The sequence below is a fragment of the Procambarus clarkii genome, chromosome 28 (assembly GCF_040958095.1).
Source record: "Procambarus clarkii isolate CNS0578487 chromosome 28, FALCON_Pclarkii_2.0, whole genome shotgun sequence".
In the NCBI taxonomy this organism is placed as follows: Eukaryota; Metazoa; Arthropoda; class Malacostraca; order Decapoda; family Cambaridae; genus Procambarus; species Procambarus clarkii.
Window position 1 is genome coordinate 23,481,945 of NC_091177.1, and position 7,110 is coordinate 23,489,054.

Below are 7,110 nucleotides of genomic sequence, written 5' to 3' on the forward strand. Positions count from 1 at the left end.
GCAAGTGTACATGTATACAACGCTTGACTGCTGTAGAGGGTTCTCCTTCGGCCTGAAGGAGAAGGTTCTCCTTCGGCCTATATATATATATATATATATATATATATATATATATATATATATATATATATATATATATATATATATATATATATATATACATATATAACTGAAAACTCACACCCCAGAAGTGACTCGAACCCATACTCCCAGGAGCAACGCAACTGGTATGTACAAGACGCCTTAATCCACTTGACCATCACGACCGGACATAATGAGGTGATAGCCGAGGCTATTTGAACCACCCCACCGCCGGCACTCGGATAGTAATCTTGGGCATAGCATTTTACCAAATCACCTCATTCTTTGGGGCACACGTGAGGAACACAAATGCGAACAAGCCTGAATGGTCCCCAGGACAATATGCAACTGAAAACTCACACCCCAGAAGTGACTCGAACCCATACTCCCAGGAGCAACGCAACTGGTATGTACAAGACGCCTTAATCCACTTGACCATCACGACCGGACATAATGAGGTGATAGCCGAGGCTATTTGAACCACCCCACCGCCGGCACTCGGATAGTAATCTTGGGCATAGCATAGCATTATATATATATATATATATATATATATATATATATATGCAAACAAGCCTGAATGGTCCCCAGGACTATATACAACTGAAAACTCACACCCCAGAAGTGACTCGAACCCATACTCCCACAACTGGTATGTACAGGGACGCCTTAATCCGCTTGACCATCACGACCGGACATAAGGAAGTGATAGCCGAGGCTATATGAACCACTTCCCCGCCGGCACTCGGATGGTAATCTTGGGCATAGCATTTTATCAAATCACCTCATTCTTTGGGGCACACGTGAGGAACACAAATGCAAACAAGCCTGAATGGTCCCCAGGACTATATACAACTGAAAACTCACACCCCAGAAGTGACTCGAACCCATACTCCCACAACTGGTATGTACAGGGACGCCTTAATCCGCTTGACCATCACGACCGGACATAAGGAAGTGATAGCCGAGGCTATATGAACCACTTCCCCGCCGGCACTCGGATGGTAATCTTGGGCATAGCATTTTATCAAATCACCTCATTCTTTGGGGCACACGTGAGGAACACAAATGCAAACAAGCCTGAATGGTCCCCAGGACTATATACAACTGAAAACTCACACCCCACTCACACGGGTTTGAGTCACTTCTGGGGTGTGAGTTTTCAGTTATATATATATATATATATATATATATATATATATATATATATATATATATATATATATATATATTAGTATATTTTGGTAGCAGTCTTTCCTGTAGACATATATTATTAAATATGACCGAAAAAGTAAGATTAATAATTCTAACACGAATTTTCTCAATCTTTCGTACATTTCTTTTCACTGTTGGAGGTAAATCAAAAATCAATTCTCCAAAATTCATTTTTATTTCTAGTCTGACGCGACACGAGCGTGTTTCGTAAAACTTATTACATTTTCAAAGACTTTAGTTCACAAATACACAACTGAATAGAACTTACGCATCTCCGATTTTATATCTACATTTGAGTGAGGTGGAAGGGGTGATGTGGCATTAACACAAGACAGAACAAGATGTGGTATTAATAGGGTATCAATTTCATCAACACAAGACAGAACAAGAGTATTAATAGGGTATTAATTTCATCAACACAAGACAGAACACGAAACAATGGATATTGAATAGAAGTGTTTGTAGAAAGCCTATTGGTCCATATTTCTTGATGCTTCTATATTGGAGCGGAGTCTTGAGGTGGGTAGAATATAGCTGTGCATTAATTGGCTGTTAATTGCTGGTGTTGACTTCTTGATGTGTAGTGCCTCGCAGACGTCAAGCCACCTGCTATCGCTGTATCTATCGATGATTTCTGTGTTGTTTACTAGGATTTCTCTGGCGATGGTTTGGTTGTGGGAAGAGATTATATGTTCCTTAATGGAGCCCTGTTGCTTATGCATCGTTAAACGCCTAGAAAGAGATGTTGTTGTCTTGCCTATATACTGGGTTTTTTGGAGCTTACAGTCCCCAAGAGGGCATTTGAAGGCATAGACGACGTTAGTCTCTTTTAAAGCATTCTGTTTTGTGTCTGGAGAGTTTCTCATGAGTAGGCTGGCCGTTTTTCTGGTTTTATAGTAAAATAAATGTATGAAAGATTGAGAAAATTCGTGTTAGAATTATTAATCTTACTTTTTCGGTCATATTTAATAATATATATATATATATATATATATATATATATATATATATATATATATATATATATATATATTATTATGTGCCTGGGGCCAGATTCACGAAAGCACTTACGAACCTGTACATCTTTTCTCAATCTTTGGCTTCTTTGTTTACAATTATTAAACAGTTAATGAGCTCCGAAGCACCAGGAGGCTGTTTATAACAATAACAACAGTTGATTGGGAAGTTTTCATGCTTGTAAACTGTTTAATAAATGTAACCAAAGCCCTCAAAGATTGAGGAAAGATGTACACGTTCGTAAGTACTTGCGTAAGTGCTTTCGTGAATCTGGACTCTGGTGGCCCAAGATACCTTCCTCAGCATTTCTGCGGAATTTTCTAGTAGCAAGACAGTAACTGCTCAGGGATAACATATGATGACAGCCATTCACCGGGGAACAGAAAAGAAAATGTGATTGGGTGCAGTCAATAGATGGCGTTGATATCGCCATCTTCCTCAATAGAGGGCATAGTCATCGACCTCCTTTTATTGTCATTTAGGTGACCTCCTAAACGAATTGTGGTCAGGTACACTCATCTGCTACCACATTTTCTACTCCTTTAATGTTTTCAATATAAAGGGAGTACTGCTGGAGGTGTAGACTATATTTGAATAATATGAGATTCTTCTCATGGAATTGTGCTAGAAATTTTAGAAGATTATAGTCAGAAATTGACCAAAATTGGATTACCATTATGTGAAAAAATGGATATCAAAATGTTGCCCAGCGCTCACCAGGACCAATGTTTCTTTCTCAATCATGGAATTATTATTATTATTATTATTATTATTATTATTATTATTATTATTATTATTATATTATTATCACTATTATAAGAGTCAGCTTAGAAAAATACAAACCATTAACTTCAATAAAGACAAAATTCTCAATTTCTCACAAGTTGTGGACGCTCACCTGGAGAACTTGTCTGGGAAGAGCGGGAGGCTGGAGGTGAGAGCGAGGCCTTGGTGGGGCGTCCAGGAGGCCACCTTCAGCGCCTGGGCGCCCCGGGGACTGTACGGAAGGTGTAGGTACACTCCACACCTGTGACATAATATGTTGACAACCTCGGCAGGCACAGTTAAGTCGTGTATATTATGATACACAGGTCTGTCTATATGACTTGAATGAGTGGTCTAAGTTTAAAATCCAGTTATGTCAAATTTGGCATTATGTAAGAGATCCCGCAGGGCCAGGTTTTAAGAATCGACCATACAAGTGAAGTAGTTCATGTGTAATGAAAGTATTACATTGATACAGATTGGTTATGTTGACAATGCTAGAATTACAATGACTTAGTAGCAAATAGATTATATTTATAGAAATCAGTTATAAAGAGCAAGTCATAAAGATAAACAAGTTCATGTGTAGTGAAAATGTTATAATGAGAGAGAGAGAGCACGTATATGAATGGTAGCTATAATAGAGGAAAATAGATAGGGAGTCAGTACATTAGACATTACATTAGAATTAGAAAGGCGGGATCCATGAGCTTGCAGCTCAATCCTGAAGACACACATATACACACGCACAAACACACACACAAACAACGTGGTATGCCAACGGCCATACCACGTTGAGAACACCGTTTCTCGTCCGATCAGCGAAGTTAAGCAACGTTGGGTTTGGTTAGTACTTGGATGGGTGACCGCCTGGGAACACCAAATGCTGTTGGCAATAATGTTTAGGAAGTGATGTGGTGGAGGCTGACTCCATACACAGTTTCAAATGTAGATATGACAGAGCCCGATAGGCTCAGGAATCTGTACACCTGTTGATTGACGGTTGAGAGGCGGGACCAAAGAGTCAGAGCTCAACCCCCGCAAGCACAATTAGGTGAGTACACACACACACACACACACACACACACACACACACACACACACACACACACACACACACACACACACACACACACACACACACGCACACACACATACACATGGTGGTGCAGATACATGGAGAGCTAAACTGTTGGAAGTGGCAACAAGGAACTTTCTGAGTCAGCATGTCAGAGAACCCATAAGAGTGAGAGGCAATGTCACGCAAAGAATGACAAGGAGGTGTGTGAAGAACTCAACAAGAGATTCCAGGTCTTCACAATAGAACAAGGAGAAGCTCCTGCACTAAATGAGGAGGAGACAAACCAAGCAACCTTGGAGGAATTTGACCTCACCAGTGATGAGGTTAAAAGGTGTCTACTGGAGCTGGATGTGACAAAGGCTGTTGGGCCTGACAGACTCTCACCATGGATACTAAAGGAAGGTGCAGAAGCACTAAGTGTGCCACTCTCTAAGGTGTAAACCAGGTGACTGGAAGCAGGAGACCTACCAGAAAGTTGGAAGACAGCTAACATAGTCCCAATATACAAGAAGGGTGACAGGCACTGAACTACAGGCCAGTTTCCCTAACTTGTATATTATGCAAGGTGATGGAGTAGATCGTGAGGAAAAGGCTCGTAGAGCATCTGGAGAGAAATAACTTTGTAACGCACCACCAACATGGGTTCAGAAATTGTAAATCATGCCTCACAGGTTTAATAGAATTCTATGACCAGGCAACAAAAATTAGGCTGGAAAGAGAAGGATGGGCCGACTGCATTTTCCTGGACTGCTAGAAAGCCTTTGACACAGTACCCCATAAACGTCTCTTAAAAAAGTTGGAGCAACAGGCAGGAGTAAAAGGGAAGAAGGAAGGTAACGTGCTCCAGTGTTTAAGGGAGTATCTAAGCAACAGGAAACAACTAGTAACGGTGAGGGGGAGGCATCAGAGTGGCGAGATGTCACCAGCGGAGTCCCACAGGGCTCAGTACTTGGACCCATCCTGTTTCTAATATATGTAAACGATCTTCCGGAGGGTAGAGACTCGTTCCACTCAATGATTGCTGATGATGCGAAAATTATGAGAAGAATCAAGACGGATGAAGATAGACAGAGACTACAGGATGACCTGGACAAACTGAAGGAATGGTTTAGAAATTGGCTGCTAAAGTTCAACTCAGGAAAGTGTAAGGTAATGAAATTAGGCGAAGGGAGCAGGAGGCTGAACACAAGGTACCATCTGGGAGGTGAAATCCTGCAAGAGTCAAATAGAGAGAAAGATCTGGGGGTTGATATCACACCGAACCTCTCCCCAGAGGCCCACATCAAAAGGATATCATCAGTGGCATATGCTAGACTGGCCAACATAAGAACTGCCTTTAGAAACTTGTGTAAGGAATCGTTCAGGACCCTGTATACCACTTATGTCAGACCAATCCTGGAATATGCAGCTCCAGCCTAGAGTCCATACCTAGTTAAACACAAGATAAAGTTAGAGAAGATTCAACGGTATGCCACCAGGCTCCTGCCGGAACTGAGAGGTATGAGCTACGAGGAAAGGCTAAAGGAGCTGAACATCACGTCCCTGAAAAACAGATGAGTAAGGGGAGACATGATAACCACCTACAAAATTCTCAGGGGGAATTGACAGGGTGGACAAAGACAAACTCTTCAGCACGGGTGGGACACGAACAAGGGGGACACAGGTGGAAACTTAGTACCCAGATCAGTCACAGAGACGTTAGAAATATTTTTTTCAGTGTCAGAGTAGTTAATAAATGGAATGCATAAGGAAGTGATGTGGTGGAGGCTGACTCCATACACAGTTTCAAATGTAGATTTGATAGAGCCCAATAGGCTCAGGAATCTATACACCATTTGATTGACAGTTGAGAGGTGGGACCAAAGAGCCAAAGCTCAACCCCCGCAAGCACAATTAGGTGAGTACACACTCTCTCTCTCTCTCTCTCTCTCTCTCTCTCTCTCTCTCTCTCTCTCTCTCTCTCTCTCTCTCTCTCTCTCTCTCTCTCTCTCTCTCTCTCTCTCTTTCTCTCTCTCTCTCTCTCTCTCTCTCTCTCACTTTCACCTTCTCTCATAGCCCCCCATTAAGTGCCCACCTAGGGAACCCTCCTCCCATCCACCCCCTTCCTCCCACTCACCCCTCTCCCCAGGACCTCCCTTCTCCCCCATCCCCCAAGCCCTCCCTTCTCCCAAATGCCCTCCCGTCTCTCCCACCCCAAGCCCTCCGTTCTCCCTCATCCCCCTAAGCCCCATACTCTCCCCCACCGTACCTAAGCCTTCCCCTCTCCACCACTCCCCTAAACCCTCCCCTCTTCCCCACCCACCTCAGCCTTCTCTTTCCCCTCATGCCCCCCCAAGCCCTCCCCTCTTTTCTGCCCCCCAAACCACCCCCTTCTCCCCCATCCCCCAAAGCCTCTCCTCCCCCCCTGTCCCCCTCTGAAGCCTCCCCATCACTCTCACCCCCAATCCCTCCCCTTCTCAACCCCCCAACCCTTCCCCTCTCACTCTCCCCCCAACCCTCCCCCCCTCTCCTCCACCCCCCAAGCCCTTCCTCCTCCACCAGACTCCCTGTACCAGATCCTCCGAGCTCATGCTCACCCCAGATCTCACAGGTCCCCCCCAGAGGAGAAGCAGAAGAGTGTCAGTTTCAGGGTAATGTACTCGAAAATAGATGAGATCACAAACAAGGCAAGTGAACTAAGGGAAAAAGCACAAGAAGTGAACCCAGATGTAATTGGACTCTCTGAAACAAAACTCTCAGAAATCATAATGAATGCCGTGTTTTCCCAGTACACAGTAATAGGGAAAGAGAGGGAAGGTATGGGAGGAGGCGGAGTGGCCCTACTAATGAGAAAGGAATGGAGTTTCAAGGAGATGGCTATCCCGGGCTGTGAGGGTTTCAGAGACTACATAACAGGCACCATGACAATGGGAGGACCAAGAATAGTAGTAGCAGTAATATATAACCCTCAA

At 43.5% G+C, this 7,110-nt stretch overlaps 1 non-coding gene across 1 annotated transcript; it reads left to right on the forward strand.

Moving 5' to 3' along the window:
- The first annotated feature begins 3,854 nt into the window (after positions 1-3,854).
- LOC123755195 (5S ribosomal RNA) lies at positions 3,855-3,973 on the forward strand. The gene has a single exon (XR_006772489.1). It is a non-coding gene; the product is annotated as a 5S ribosomal RNA (ribosomal RNA).
- Positions 3,974-7,110: the final 3,137 nt, after the last annotated feature.